Here is a 16,311-nt window from a genome sequence, read left to right on the forward strand (position 1 = left end):
CGCGGTGCGCAAATCCCGGCCAGCGCTGTGCGCCCGGGAGAGTTCGCTCTGAGTACACACGCCCCTGAGCTCCCGGTTCCCGCCCTGCAGCCGCGCCCGGGGTCCGCTCGCCCTAGGGACCAGAGGCCAGGCGCGAGGGGGCGCCGCGCCACCGTAGCCAGGCGGATTGCTGAGGCCGGGCCGGGCCGGGGGCGGCGCGCGGGGCGGTGCCGGACTCCGCGGGCTGCGGGCTCCGGAGACGCCGCGCTCCGCCCCGAGGAGGCCGCCGGCTGGGCAAGCAGAGCGGCAGCCCGCGGAGTCCAGCCCCGAGGTAAAGTTATGCGCGGTGGGGCGGAAGATCTACCCGGGAGGGTCCCGGGGTGCGGGGGTTCTGCAACCGAGGATCCCGATGCAAGAGCGGGGGCGGGAGGGTTCTACACCCGTGGGTCCCCAGCAGGAGCAGGGACAGGAGAATCTACGCCGGAGGGTCCCGAGGCCAGAGAGGAAACTGGGTGCGGGCGCGGCGTGGGGAGAGGTCTACAATGCAGCCTCTCGGGATCGTAGCGGGGACCGAGGGTCTACCCCGTAAGGTCCTGATGCAGGAGAAAGGGCGTGAGGGGCGCAGGGGTCTGTACCCGAGCGTCTGCGGCGGGAGCAGGGAAGGAGGGACGCAGGTACCTGTCCCGAAGAGGCAGTAGCCCTGCGCGCGTAGTCTCTACTCCAGTGCTGGGAGGGGTGGGAGCAAAGGAGATTCCAGAAGAACATTTAGGTGCCCCTATCCCCCACCCCCTCCGCCATCGGGGGCGGGGCGAGGATGGGCGCCGCCCCTAGCCCCTAGCCAGGCTCCGAGTTCCCTGGGGGACCGGCACCCTGCCGGAGGCGCGCTAGGGTTCCAACTGCTTCGTGCGCTTTCATGGAGGTCCGAGCGGCGGTGGCCTGGTCCCGGCTGCCGCCCCGTCTGTCCGCGTCGAATCTGCAGGAGCCCAGGTAAGAGGAAAGACAGGTGCGGCAAAGCGGCATCCGCGACCTGTGAAGTGTGACCTGGGCGGGAGATAAGAGTGGGTGCACCTGACTTGGGTGACCAGGAATCTCCCAGGCGCCCACCCTGGCTGGCCGTGGGCGCATCCGGTTCCGCGAAGAGGGGGCGGGACGTGGGAGAGTCTTGGGCGCGCGGGTGTCCTTTCCTCTCCCCTTCCTGCCGCCCCTCCCAAGCTCAGGGGACGTCGCCGCCTGTACACATCAGTGCATGCAGACTAGCGTTGCACAGACACACACACACACACACACACACACACACACACACACACACACACACACACACACACACTCGCAAACATGCTCGCGCGGCAGCCCTCCCAGCCTTGCCTTCTCTGGCCAGGCCATGATCTGAATCCTGGAGAGGGAGCCCCGCGAGCAGCCTGGAATTCTGCAAACGCGGAGCCCAAGCGCGTCCTGCGCCCTCCTCCCACCGCTCGAGCCGAGTCTAGGGGGCTCCCACACTCGCCCGCTCATCTCAGGTTGGGCGCTGGGGCTGGGGGAGCAGAGGGCAGCCCAGCGTCTGGTCAGGGGCCGGGGGAATGAGGTGGGCGGGTGCTCAAGGGGTCCTGGGCTTCGGCAGGGATGACCAGGACTTCCAGAAGGGCAAGCTGGGGTCTCTCTGAGCCCCTGGAAGTCCCCCAAACCACAGAGTGGCTGGGCCAGCGCCTGCCGTGGCATGTTTATACTTCAGAGGTTTTCAATGACCAGTGCAGCTCCCTCCCAGCCCACCTCCTTCTTTCTGGTTTCTGGCTCTTCAGCCAGGGCTCTCTGGTCATGGACTCCCTTTGTCACCTTTGTCACCTCATCTGGAGCCGGATTTGCACTGGGATGGATTTTACTTGGCCTTTGTAATTCCCATTCTCCTCCCTCTCCTGGGGCTGCACAGACACTAGTTTCCTGAGTTCTGGACTCAAGGCCAAGGTTTGGAGCAAGTGGCTATTGTAAATGGACCTTGATTGGTGCATGTGGCAGTGACTCTGCTGGGAGGCACCCCCCCCCCCCACCAGGAGGTGGCAGTGGCAGGCTCCTTCACCTCCCCAGCCCTGCTCAGGGGCAGTTGCTGAGGGGTCAGTTAGGTAAACTGAGATGAGATGGGAGACTCAGAGACTCCATCTCTGCTGAGCAATCCAGAGCAGGTCCCAAAAACCTCAGGAAGATTTAAGCGGAAGATGGCATTCACTCCTCTCACCCTCCTCTCTAGGACTGTGCAGGTCTGCAGCTGGCCTCCAAAGGTTTTGTGACATGCCCGGTTTGTCAATGGATGACATCACTCTGGCTTCTCTTAAACTGAGTTACAGGAAGCGTTGTGGGTTGGGGGCTGGAATCCACTTTGCTTACCAGCCACACACATAGTAAGGATTGCATAGTACTGCCCGCAAAAGACGAGTATTGGGGACAGGTTATGGGAACAGTTCTCAGGTTCCTTCCAAGGCCAGTGGCAAAGTGTTCTGATCGCTTTTGTCTTACAATTTGTGTATTCCACTTTGCAAAAGTTTTTTTTTAATACACAGAGATTTCCATAATTTAAGAAAAATTGGGTGTTTTTGTAGGCATGAGAGAAAGGGAGGGAAGCTAGTTCTTGGCTGGCACTGAGGCCTGCGCATGCCAGATGCTCAGAAATATGTGCTGGTTGATTCATTGTTTGAGTTTAATTAAGAGTTTCTAGCCAGGATATGGCTGAGAGCTGCATTATCATAATTACAGGTGTATATACCATGATTAATAGGTCACATGGAACACATAGGTTGGTAGGAAATGTTAAAATGTTGGGTTTCGCCCTGGCAAAAGCAGGTGGCATCTCTGTCCCAAGGATTTGGCAGCTGGACTGCGGGCAGCCTCCCTGGCCTGCCGCCCCAACCATGACAGGCTCCAGCTACTCTTCCCCCAGGCCCCAGGAAGGCAGGGCGGGGGGTATTGGCAGAGGCGGGGGGCGGGGGGCTTCACTTCTGCAGCGCTTGGATGTGAAGAGATGGGAGTGAAAGGGAGCAGAGAAGGTGGTACCAGGATGTGTGGGAGCTGGGGGTCAGAGGAGCCAGGAGAGGGGCGCTGGGGGTGGGGAGGCTTTCCATGTGAGATGGGTCCAGGGGGTCCGAGAACAGCCATGTGTGTGGATCTGAGTGCCAGAATACTGATAGGCGATTTCATGAGGAACAGGGACATTTAGGATGAGCCATGGCACCCCCTCAAGAGGCCGCTTATGGTCAGACAGCGGACAGGTTACCCAGAGCCTTGTGCCGTTAACGCATCAAAGAAGGATCAGGTGTGTGTCACTGTGATGGCAGATACGTGTGTCCTGGGGCTCCTGGGCTGTGAGTCGGTGGGCATCGTCAGCGACTGCTGTTTTAGTTTCTGATTCCTCCTATGTCAGGTGGGAAGGCAGCACTGAACCACATCTTAACTCTGACTTTCAGCAGAGAAACTTGTTTCATAAAAGGTTGTCAAGGAGTTCCCGTCGTGTGCCGTGGTTAATGAATCCGACTAGGAACTATGAGGTTGAGGGTTCGAGCCCTGGCCTTGCTCAGTGGGTTAAGAATCGGGCGTTGCCATGAGCTGTGGTGTAGGTGGCAGACGCGGCTCGGATCCCACGTTGCTGTGGCTCTGGTGTAGGCTGGTGGCTACAGCTGCGATTGGACCCCTAGCCTGGGAACCTCCATAGGCCGAGGGAGTGGCCCTAGAAAAGGCAAAAAAGACCCCCAAAATAAATAAATAAATAAATAAAAATAAAATAAAAGGTTGTCAATAATACATTCACTCAAAATGAAACACCCAGTATTTTAATTTGATTGTGTTTTTTAGAAGACAAATTGAAATGTCATGTATAAATAGTACAGAAGACCTTTACTTTGCTTTTTAAATTAATGAAGCTAAGACAGTGAGAGCAAACTGTGCAGGCCAAGGGTATACGGTCCCCCTGGCCCTGAGGCCCAGCTGCTCCTGAGGGGCCCAGGCTCTGCACCACCCAACCCCCCCCCACACACACACCCCAGCCCTGGACAGGCCTCTCAGGATTTAGCATTCTCTCCCTTGGCCTCACTGGGCACCTGCCCTCCTGGCCAAGCCTGCTCTGCCCGCGTCCCCAGCTCTGCTTGGCCTCCCTTGAGAAGGAAGCAGGCAAGTTCCAGTGGCGGCCAGGGCCCTGGACCGCAGTTCCCAGAATTTAATGACCTTCCAGGATATTTTTAACCTTCTCAGATATTTAAATGACGGAGTTAAATCTTAGATTAGACTTGAGAAGTTGGGCACATGAAAGTCAAGGCCAGATGATGGCCCAGCAGATCCTCAGAAACCCTCAGGCTGATCTGAAAGTTGCAGAGGTGTTTACAAAATTCTAGCTTGAAGAGGCAAATTTATTTTTGTGAAGGATGAGCCTTTTCCAGTAGAAGAGGCTGTGACCTCTGTGTTTCTGAATCAGTCCTCACTGGCCTGCGGCCACCCGGCCTCAGCAGGACTCAGTGGGGGTCGTGTGTGTGTGGGCAGAGGGTCTGCCTGGCTGACGTGGTTTCCAGGGGCCCCTGTGCTCCATCTGGGTGTCTCCACACGTCCTTCACCCTTCCCACCATCAGGGAAGGGGGTCTGCCCCAGTGACCCTCACCACTGCAAAGGTGGGAAATGCTTGCTTGTGAGTTGTGCATCTCTGCAGCAGGAGCAGAACAGAAAGCGTCAGCATTTCAGCATCACAGGTGTGGTTCCCTGTGTTCTGGTCACAACCATGGGAAGGCCCTACCCAGGCTGCGTGTCTGGGACCCAGATCGTCTCTCAGCACCCGCCGGCCAGACCCTCACACAGGGAGGTCGAGGCCTGGCAGTGGGCGCTGACTCAGAGCCCTGTCCCTTGCTGAGAAAGCCCCTGGAAGGCTCCCCACCCGAGTCGTCTACCTCAACTCGGGTTCAAGCTCGGCCGGCCATCTCCGTGAGCACAGTCTGAGCCAAGCGACCCAGCCGAGCAGACTTCAGATCATCTCCCTAAAGAAACAGGTAGGAAGCAGGTTCCCCTTCTGTTTCCTTTCTTCTTTGGAGGAGTGGAAGAAGCATGTAGATTAACATGGGGGAGAAAATGCATCACAAGTTTTAAACCCATTATGTTTTATTTAACATTATAGCAATTAATGCAATGGCACGAAATGCTTCAGTGAAATAAAGTACATTAAAAATGAATGCCCATTATGTAGATGAGCTACTTAGTTGTAGGGAGGGGAGTGGAGTCTTCCTCTCATCCTCCGTGATATGTGGTTGTGATGCTGTGATGTTATTAGGCCCTATCTTAGGCGTCTCCTCTCTGGAGCATTTAGCTAATTCACAGTTACTTCAAGAAAATGACAGTTTCTAACTAATGAACAACGTTCCTTGACTCTTTTTTTCTATGAAAAAAAAAAAAACATCTTTTAGGTGAGGAAATACAGGGAACATGTACTGTTGGCTTCTTGATACTCACCAAATCAGAAATAGAAAATTTCTAGAGTCTCAATAAGATACAGAGCTGTGCTAGGCAGCACTCATGGTAAATAGGAGGTTCTTACCTCTGGGAATCGTGAAGTATTGTTTTAATAAGAAACCTCCAACTGAGGGGGGCTTGTCACGCAGGAACTGCCTGGGCTCCAGTCCCGAGATACACCTACATCCAGGCCTGGTGCTTCCACTGGAGGCAGAGCTACGATGGACGAGCCAGCGGGTAGGGAAGTCACACAGCCCAGCCCCGGCCTGCCCTGCTCTGCAGGTCGGCAGGTGGGTCATGTCTGGGCTGACACCCTTTTATGTGAAGAGATTGTTTCACATCAAAGGAACCATGACCAAAAGAAACTGACTCTGAGCCCAAGGAACAAGTGGGAAGTTTGTGGTTCCAGATACAAAACATGCAGGTAAAAGTGCTTTTCCTTCACAATGAAAGAAGCACATTTTTATCATAGAAAACTTGAAAACATGGATTAAAGAGAAGCATAGGCTGTAGTTCCCCTTGTGGCACAGCAGAAAAAAATCCGATTAGGAACCATGAGGTGGTGGGTTCGATCCCTGGCCTCGCTCAGTGGGTTAAGGATCCGGCGTTGCCATGAGTTGGGGTAGAGGTTGCAGACTCGGCTCAGATCCTGCATTGCTGTGGCAGTGGCATAGGCCAGCAGCTGTAGCTCCGATTTGACCCCTAGCCTGGGAAAGAAAAAGAGAGAAGCATAGGCTTAAGGGAAATCTTGTATAATTCCACCACCTGGGGGAAGGTCTACTCATTTGTGAGGATATTGCCTTCTGTCTATTTCCGAGTTTACACACAGAGTTGCCACACACATTCACACAAAGAGCACAAACGTAGACGGTCACATAAGCACTTGGTATTATTTTGTGTCTTTACATTTTCACTTGTTTTATTGAATGTGTTTGTTTCCTTCTGTTGGCCACGTGCATTGTTTCTAATTTTTCAGTGTTCTCTAATAGACATCTTTATAGCTAAGTCTTAAACAAACTTTGCATTTGGCCAAACACATGGCTTAGGCTTTTGATGCAAACTGCCACGTTGTCTCCCAGGAAAGCTGTGTTCCCTCCACGTCCTCTCTGTGCTCAGCGCCTCTCAAATCAACACTCTGATCTCTTCACATTCCCAAAGTCAAAAGTGTCTTTTGTTGGCAAGGTCACATGTAGCCCTTACTAAACACTCGTGTGGGAGAGAGTGTGGGTTGGGACATGTGCTCCTGGCCCTGCTCCTGGCTTCTGTGTCCCAGTGTGTCCCTGAGGGTCCAACGACAGGAAAGGCCTGGTTTCTGTGTGTGTTTTACAGAGATCTTGGCTGCTCTGTTATCCTGTTAGTCTCCCAGGAAGGTTGCTTTTTTCACCCATCACCTTTTTCTTCTGCCCTGTTTCTCTGTGCCAACGTCATTTGACCCGTTTTGGGTGAGGACCTCATCCCAGGCCACTGCTTGCCTCCATGATTCCGTTAGGATTTGTCTCCAGCCCTGCAAGGGTTCACCGGGCCATGGAGGCACGTGGTCACCCGGCCTCTGGCCTTGGCAGCAGCACGGCTTAGTCTGCGGCCATAGGGCTGGGCCTTAGGGCAGCAGCCATTTCTGAGCATTGCCAGTGAGTTGCTTCTGAGCTAAATCATCAGATAATATATCTCAACCTCCTGAAATCTGGAGTCTAGTTGTCAGGGAGGAGGAGACGGGTTGATGCTCTACACATGTGCACATACATACACACACTACACACAGGTACTCACCCACATGCACACACGTGTGCAACATGCACACACGTGTGCAACATGCACACAGTACTACACAGTGTACTCACCCACATGCACACACACGTGCACAAGCCTGGTGTGCAGAGGAGACCCTCAGAAAAGTTGGGCCACCTGGCCTGAGTGGAGCCCAGGGCAGGGAGTCTGGGCCAGACGGTCCTGGGAACTTCCATATGCCGCAGGTGCAGCCCTAAAAAGAAAAAAAAAAAAAAGTGAAACTATAAGACTTCTAGAAAAAATAGGAGAGAATCAAGAGAATCATCTGGTTGTAGGGTCAGGCAAGGACTTAGACTCGACACCAAAAGTGTGATCCATAAAAGGGAGACTTGATAAATCGGACCTCATCACAAACAAAAATGGCTTTTCCGAAGACCCTCCTAAGAGCATGGAAGGAAAAGCTACAGAATGGCAGACACTATTTGCAAACCACACATTCACTAAAGGACCAACATCTGCACCATATAAAGAATTCTCAAAATTCAATAGCCAACAACAAGTAACAACAGCAACAACAACACAACCAAAAAAAGTTCACTTAAAAGTGAGCCGAACAAGGGGGAGGGGGTGGGAGTGGGATGGACTGGGAATTTGAGCTTAATAGATGCATACTATTGCCTTTGGAATAGATAAGCAATGATCCTGCTGTATAGCACTGGAAACTATATCTAGTCACGGTGGAGCATGATAATGTGAGAAAAAAGAATGTGTATGTGTATGTGTGACTGGGTCACCCTGCTGTACGGTAGAATATTGACAGAACACTGTAAACAAGCTATAATGGAAAAAAATAAGAATAAAAAAAAAGTGAGCAAAACATATGAACAGCTATCTTCCCAAAGAGGATATACAGATGGTAAATAAGCACATGAAAAGATGTTCCACGTCATTAGCCATTAGAGAAACGCAAATTAAAACCACAAAAAGATATCACTGCACGTTTATCCGAAATGGCTAGAATGAAAACTAGACACCAAATGCTGACAAGGATGCAGAGAAATGATCTCTCATACCTCGCTGGTGGGAATGTAAAATGGTACAAATGTTATGGAAATTTGTTTGGCAGTTTCTTATAAAATCAATTAGGCAACGGCAGTCTGACCCAGCAGTTACACTCCTGGGCATTTAGCCCGGAGAAATGACAGCTTACATTCACATAAAAACCTGTACACAACAATTTATAGCAGTTCTGCTTGTAATAGTCAAAAACTGGAAACAACCCAGGTTCTCTCTACGGTGAATGGTTAGACTGTGGTCCCTCCACACCAGAAATACTACTCGCAGTTTAAGAAAAAGAGAGAGCTATCGATACACCCAGCTGTTTGGATGAATCTCCAGAGAATTTGCTGAGTGAAAAAAAAAATAAATAAAACACTTTTTACAGTGAAAATCTATGTATGTGATATTAATATACTTTAAAACATATTTATTTGGGACCTGAGGAAGGCTTCTCAGTAGAAAATGGTGCTCTTTGCAGCATTCATAGAATGGTGTCTAACTGTAAATTAATATTAAAATCATGTCCAACAACAGGGAAACGTCAAAGTGAGTAATGGCCTGCCCTCCAGATGAGGTCTTCCACATGGCATCCATTAGTAACTCACAGACAGGGTAAAGAAGTAGGGGAGGTTAGGTGTGACTTCTAGTGGCCTCAAAAAAAAAAAATCCAACACTAGGAGTTCCCTTTGTGGCTCAGTGGGTTAAGGACCTGACCAGTATCCATGAGGATGCAGTTTGATCCCTGGCCTTGCTCAGTCAGTTAAGGATCGGTGTTGTGGTGAACTATGGTGTGGGTTGCAGATGTGACTTGGATCTGGCATTCCTGTGGCTATGGCATAGGCTGGCAGCTGCAGCTCTGATTAGACCCCTAGCCTGGGAACTTCCATATGCTGCAAGTGCTGACGCTAAAAAAAAAAAAAAAAAAAAAAAAAAAAAAATCCAATACTATATTTCAGCTGGATTCCCAACATCACAGAGAGAACCACAATTTGGCAAAAATGTGGGCCTTTCTTTAGAGCCCCCATCCCACCCAGCCAGTCAGCACAGACCCTAGACTTCTTAAAAGGCTTGCTCAGCTTCCCTGTTTTATGGTCAGATGCACCCAGGGCGGGAAGAGGAAAACTTTGGACTCTGAGAACACTGGATCTTTTGTGTTGCCCCTGTGGCATCCTTGCTGCAGGTGTCCATCCATCCATCTCCCTCCACCTGTGCACCTCGCCCACCTGGGCACCCCTGCCCCTGCAGATGTCCACGGCCAGCAAGTGAATTCAGCCAACCATGGAAGGAAGGGAGTGGGGAACCCCCAGATCTATGCTGCTTGTCAGTGGTGACAGGATTAAAGATGTCTCTTCCTTTTATCTTTTTTCTTATCTTTAGGGCCACACCCATGGCATATGGAAGCTCCCAGGCTGGGGGTCAAATCGGAGCTGCAGCTGCTGACCTACACCACAGCCACAGCAATGCCAGATCCTTAACCCACTGAGCGGGGCCAGGGATCGAACCCAAGTCCTCATTGATACTAGTTGGGTTCTAAACTCTCTGAACCACAACAGGACTCCCCTAGAAATGTTTTCTGAGGCCTGAAGTCACAGCAGCCCATACTGGAATCATTGAAAGGCTCATGGTGGAGTGTCCTCAGAGACCCTAATCATGGGGGATGCGGGGTTGCTCCCAGCAGTAGTTAAGGCATCACCTCTGTGACATGTGATGCTGAGCCAGCCCTGGGGGTTGAGGCGCAGCTCGGTCTGCAGCTTCCTATGTCCCAAGACAGAGAAGCATCAGGGAGGCTTGAGCAGGCCTTCACTGTGATCGTTTTCAGGGTGAACTGGCCTGGGTCAGCAGAGGTGGGCATCTGGCAGCCTGGGGGGCTGTAAAGAGCCAAGGTCTGGCTTGGCTCCTGGGTCACCAGTGCCATGGTGCGACCTCAGAGCCCAGACCCAGGGCAGAAGTTCATTGAATATGTGCATATTGTCTGCAAATACTCCAGAGGTGAAGGAAGCAAAATAAGAGCAGAGAGGTCACAGCCATGGCAAAGGAGGGGTGGGGGTCATACTAGGAGGCCAGGGGCCAAGGCCACACACCCACAGGACACTGCCATGGGAGGGGCCTGCTGAGGGATGCCGGTCCGACAGTGCCCAGCACCTGCAGCTGACAGCAGCACGCACAGCTCATCCCTGGTTCTCACGGGCACCTGCCCTAAGTCAGGACACAGCCTCGCTGTCCTTGAAGCCTCCCTGGCAGCCATTCAGGGACAGCTGGGACTCAGGTCTCAGCACTGGGAGCTGATGGGGGAGGGCTCCTCCACCCTCCACCCCACATCCTATCACGCACAGGCCCAGCAGTCAGGTGTCGTCTGCAAGAGCTGCAGTTTACAGACGGCTCAGAGCTCAACTCAGGGGCAGTCAGGCCCACGCAGCTAGCAGTTTGATTTAGGGGCTGCCCCCTGGATAGAACATGGCACCAGCGTTTCAGCTGTTTTAAACAGTACCATCATGGCATTAACGTTCACCGAGTTGTGCAACCATCACCACCATTTCCAAAATGTTTTCATCACCCCGAACAGAGACTGTGTACCCATTAAACAGTAGCCCCCTACTTACCCCTCCCCCAGCCCCTGCTAACTTCTGATCTACCTTTTGTTTATATGGGTTTGCCACTTCTAGACGTTTCATACAACGTTGATCCTTTTGCGTCTGACTTATTTTGCTCAGCATGGTGTTTTCAAGACCATCCGTGTTGTAGCAGGTGTCAACGCTTCATTTCCCTCTGTGGCTGAGGAAGATCCCCTTGCATGGATGGACCAATTTGTCTGTCCGTTCACCTGGATGTTTGCTCCCATCTTCCAGCTACTGTGCATAATGCTGCTGTGAACACCTGTGGAAGCTGCTGCTTTCCATTTTTTTGGTATATACTTAGGAGCGGAATTGCTGGTAATTCCAGCATGGTAATTCAATGTTTACTTTTTTGAGGCCCTATCAAACTGTTTTCCACAGAGTTGGCACCACTTTCTGTTCCCACCAGCAGTGTACTTGGTCCCCGTTTCTCCATATTCCTGTCAACACTTGTTCTTTCTGACAACAGACATCCCAGCCCTTGCCATTTTGGTTGGCATGTCTCCAGTGTTTGTTGGCTGTTTGCCTTCTTTGGAGAAATGTCTATTCAAGTCCTTTGCCCATTTTTTGTTGTTTAGTTGTAGAATTCTTTATATAATCTTGATATTAAACCCTTATCAGATATGTGATTTGTAACTATTTTCTCCAGTTCTATGGGTTTTTTCACTCTATTGATAATGCCTTTCAATACACAGAAGTCTAATTTTAATCAAGTCTAGTTGGTCTATTATTTATTTATTTATTTATTTATTTATTTATTTATTCGTCTTTTTGCTATTTCTTTGGGCCACTCCCACGGCATATGGAGGTTCCCAGGCTAGGGGTCAAATTGGAGCTGTAACCATCGGCCTACGCCAGAGCCACAGCAACGCGGGATCCGAGCCGCGTCTGCAACCTACACCACAGCTCACGGCAACGCCGGATCGTTAACCCACTGAGCAAGGCAGGGAGCGAACCCACAACCTCATGGTTCCTAGTCGGATTCGTTAACCACTGCACCACAATGGGAACTCCTGGTCTATTATTTATTTATTTGTTTATTTATTTTGCTTTTTGGGCTGAACCAGTGGCATGTGGAAGTTTCCAGGCTAGGACACTAGAGTTGCAGGCCTACCCCACAGCCACAGCAGTGAAGGATCCGAACCTTGTCTGTGGCCTACACCACAGCTCACAGCAATGCTGGATCCTTGACCTACTGACCAAGACCAGGGATCAAATCGATATCCTCATGGATACTAGTCAGATTCGTTACCGCTGAGCCACAACAGGAACTCCTGGGTTGGTCTATTTTTTAACTTTGTTGTGTATGTTTTCAGTGTTGTATCCATTGCCAAATTCAAGGTCTTGAATATTTGACCCTGTTTTTTCCTAAATTTTATGATTTTTAGCTCTTAAACTTAGATCATTGATCCATTTTGAGTTGTTTTCTATATGGCGTGAAGTAAAGGTTCAAGTTCACCATTTTGCATGTGGCTGCCCAGTGTTCCTGCTATCATTTGTTGACTAGACTGCCCTCTCCACCTCGAGTGGCCTTGGCACCCTTTTCTCAAATCAGCCAAGGGTTTATTTCTGGGCTCTTCCTCACATCCCATGTGTCTGTCCACACACCAGGACCGCACACGTAATGACTGTCGTTTTGTGATGTGTTGAGATTGAGAGGTGTGAGACCCACCAACTTTGTTCTTTTACAAGGTTGTCTTGGCTGTTCAGAGTCCCTGTGTTCCATATGAATTTTAGGACAGGTTTTTCATTTTTGCAAAATGTGTCATTAGGTTTTGATAGGCCATCCTAGTGGGCTGAGCATGCTGGCAGATTCTGCCTTTTAGGAAATCCCGGCACCAATATTTTGGGAGAGAGTGTGAAGGCTTCAGTAAAACTTGTCAAACTCAGACTCAAGGCACTTTTCATTCTGGTGCCTTAGGGTTTAAGCAGAAAAGGTTAGAGTTTTTATTTGAACTATTTTACATTTATAGAAAAGCTGCAAAATTAGCTCAGTTTTCCTACATCCCCTCTCCCAACTTCCCCCTCATGTTACCATCGTACGTGATAACACAGTGAAACCAGGAAACCAGCTCTGGTCCTGCACGTTAACTGGGTGGAAGCCCCCTCAGATGCCCCCAGTTCCCACGGAGGTTCTCTGCCAGGATGCTTTCAGAGCCACACCACGGCTGCTCCGTGCTTCTGCAACATGTCTCCCATCTGTCTTTGCCTCAGAGATGCTGACACTTCAGAAGGGTGTTCTCAGCCTGTGACAATCTACCCACCTGACACAGCCTTTCATGCATGGCTCTTGTATGTCACTGCACAGCCATCAAATGCTGTTTCTCACAGCTTCTCAGGCTAGTTCCTATCACCTTCTCACCACCCCCGCCCCTGTGAGGCTGCTGTACACATGCCATACCTGTTACTGTTTCCTGTGCCACTTGAGTTTTGTTTCATCCGTGACGGGAACGTGGAGCATGTGGCCCCGGAAGGGGCCAATCTTCCTGAGTGTCACCTGCCCAATCCACAGACATCTGTGTGCTCTTTACGCCTCACCTAATGCAGAGTTTGCCTACTCTACAGGTGCCTTTGGCCGTTCATCCTGGAAACCACTCCAGGTTCAGGTTTAGGTTAGGTACTTCTCGACATGGAGACCTTCCTGGTTCTGCTGCAGCTGCCGCGCCCCCACTGTGTGAACCACGGTGTATTCCGTCTCTCTCCTCCGCATGGCCGTTGGGTTGTGTGTGATGTTTCGCAGTTGCAAACAATGGTGCACTGACTCACCTCTGCAGGTGTGTGTTTATATTTCCTGGGGGTTGACTCCCAGAAGTAGGACGGCATTTGTGTAAAGTGCTCAGGTGTGCCAATTCCCTCTGGGGGCGGGACCAGGCTCACTCCTATGGTGGAGTGTGGTTTTCCTCACAGCCAGGCCAACACTGGGTGTTGTTGGGTTTTCAGATTTTTGCTAGTCTTGTGGGTGAGAAATGATATCTCAGTGCATCTTAACTTGTACATCTCTAATGATAAGTGTGTGTGAACATTTCTCCTGTACAATGGAAGGCAATTTTTAGCTCTTTTTTTTTTTTCATGCTTGCCTGTTCATGGTGTTTTTTTCCATCTTTTGTGGGGTTTTTGGTCCTTTATCTCCCAGTTTTTAAAGAGTTCTTTATATTTAGTTTTCTCTTCATAGCTTTTCTTTTTCAAGCTGGCCCTGACTATTCTTGCATGAATGAACTTCAGTGTTAATGGGTTTAACTGCCCTGGAGGTGCCCTGCTCCCTCTGACAGGTCCCAGTACATGGGGTTGGCTGGTGTCAGGGGCTCCCTGGAGAAGCCAGACGCTGTGGTCCCCACTCTAACACCACCAGTGACTCACACATGAGTCTACACCAAAAGTCAAGTTATGTGTATTACATTCTGTTGCAGAAGGTATGGATGATTAATCACTTGCTTAATAAAATTGATTTGAAAAAGAAATTACCAATTAAGAATTGTCATGATTCAAAAGTAAAAATTCAATTATCTGGAAAGTTTGCTTTGGTATATGTTCACTTTCTGTCTAGGTAACTGAGATTTGCTGTCTGGTGCCTGCGAGGAGGCCAACTGCTCTTACCAGGGGAACTAGGGTCCTGCTGGTCTTCTCTGGGGACATGGTGGAGGCCTCAGGTCTCCTCCTTCTGGGGACCAGCTTGGGGACACGCAGAGAGCCCAGGGCTGGAGCTGGAGCTGGAGCGTGGAGAGTCTGGGGCTGTCTGCGCCAGCTCTGTGCCTCCTAGCTGCAGCCCCTATTCACTGGGTGGGGGGTACGGGTCCATGCAGGGACCACCCCTGCACCCTTGCATGACCAGCAGAGGGTGGGAGGGTAGCTGCTGTGATCATGAGAACTTCAAGCCATCTCCTTTCTGTTCCCTGCATTTCAGTAGAACTTTCCTGTAAAGACATCTGCTCCGGGGTCGGTGTCCAGGGCCAGGCTAGACTAGAGGGATGGCCTCTTAGGTCTGAAAGAGCCCTGGGGCCCACGGAGGGCTCAGCTCTACCAGAGGACCTGGGGATGCCAGTCGCTTAGGACAGCAGCTCTCAAACTTCTCAGTCTTAGGAATCATTTAGGCCACATTGGAGAGCTCTTTTGATGTAGGTTTAGAAATCGAGGTGCAGGGACAAGCCTGCAGGGGTTGGGCTTGAGCACTGCCCTGGGTCCCTTGACTCACTGAGGGGAAGGCCTGAGAGTCGTCAGGGGCAAGAGTGCACTGGGTGGATTTTGGAAATGCAGCAAAGAAACAGGAGGTGTTAACACCTCCCTCCCTCCGGATCCTGATCTGTTTCCTCCAGACCGCAGGCCCCCAAACACGCCTCACAAGGGGCTGCCCCAGCTCCAAGCACTTGATGAGCGGGGGCCCCTCCATAGAGAGGCTATCTCTTCTCCAGGCGCCAGCTGTGAACAGCTATTTAAGAGGAAAAATGGATTTAACAGACATTTGCACACAAATGTACTAATTATAATCCTCTTACCTATACATTGAGACAGATTTAGCAGTTACAATTGTACTGGAACGTAATATTTTTAAAACTCGGCATCAAGGCATGCGCGATGTACTTAAACCCACAAGGAAATACGAGCTGAGATTCTGCCTGTAAGACCGTCATTGGTCCTGTGACTCGTGTCACCAAGTCCAGGGCCTGCGTGAGCCCAGTGGCGTGGGTCACCTAGAGGGACCTTGGGGCTTACGTGGGGTCAGCTGGGCCCTAGGCAGCCGAGGTGGTGGGCAGGTGGCCTGAGTCACAGTGACTCCTTGGCTTCTGCCCTGTGGCTCTGTCAACCCAGAGGCTGCCAGCTTACAGGAGGGTTGCTTACGGGGAGGGTCAGCGGCTCAGGGGGCGGGGCTAGGGCGTGAGGGTGTGGCTAGGGTCCTGGAGCCGGAAGTCAGGCGTGGGAGCTGGGAGCTGGGAGCTGGGGGCTGGGGGGCTGGGGGGCTGGGGGGCTGGGGGGCTGGGGGGGTGGGGGCAGTGGGCAGAGCACAAAGAGGGCATGTTCCAGGAGGACACAATGTCCTGTCACTGGGTGCTCTGTGGAGCACAGGGCAGGGCACGGTGAATTGTTCCTGCACCGATTAGAGGGAGCCCAGGGCGGGGGGTGGTCTTGGAAGAGGGAATAATGGGCAGTTGGAGGGAGAGCCCAGGATACAAGCTGGCCCCCAACAGAATCCTTTCTCCCTAAAGCAAGAAAGACTCTTCAGCGGCCAAGAGGAGAGGCCCTGTGCTGGAGCCTAGAGGTAACAGCGCTTACGTTTATAGCTTGACACCCGCGAGTGTCTAACTCGCTGATGAGACAGAGAGGAGATAAGAAAAAGGACACATTCTGAAAAGCTATTATATTTGCATTTATCTTGTCAAAACCCTGCACTTAGCGAGGCAGTACATTTTGTAGACAGAGTGAGAAAACTGGGGAAAATTACAATAACCATCACGATGTAATTTAGTTGGTAATT

The 16,311-nt window shown here is 51.2% G+C and overlaps 1 protein-coding gene across 7 annotated transcripts in view; it reads left to right on the top strand.

Annotated features, from left to right (window-relative positions):
* Window positions 1–234: 234 nt before the first annotated feature.
* Window positions 235–16,311, top strand: part of KCNG2 (potassium voltage-gated channel modifier subfamily G member 2) — a 61,257-nt gene continuing 45,180 nt past the window's right edge. For 4 of the 7 annotated variants that reach the window (XM_021096336.2, XM_084959038.1, XM_084959040.1 and 1 more), the window contains exon 1: window positions 235–310. The gene's annotated coding sequence lies outside the window, so the exon portion shown is untranslated. Of the gene's footprint in view, window positions 967–16,311 lie in introns of all 7 variants that reach the window. The other 3 variants (XR_014805160.1, XM_021096337.2, XM_084959039.1) reach the window with 2 other exon arrangements.

The sequence above is a fragment of the Sus scrofa genome, chromosome 6 (assembly GCF_054392235.1).
Source record: "Sus scrofa isolate SSC_HxYL_T2T_F1_AM1 chromosome 6, Sscrofa_HxYL_maternal_Yorkshire_Landrace_v2.0, whole genome shotgun sequence".
Taxonomy (NCBI): Eukaryota; Metazoa; Chordata; class Mammalia; order Artiodactyla; family Suidae; genus Sus; species Sus scrofa.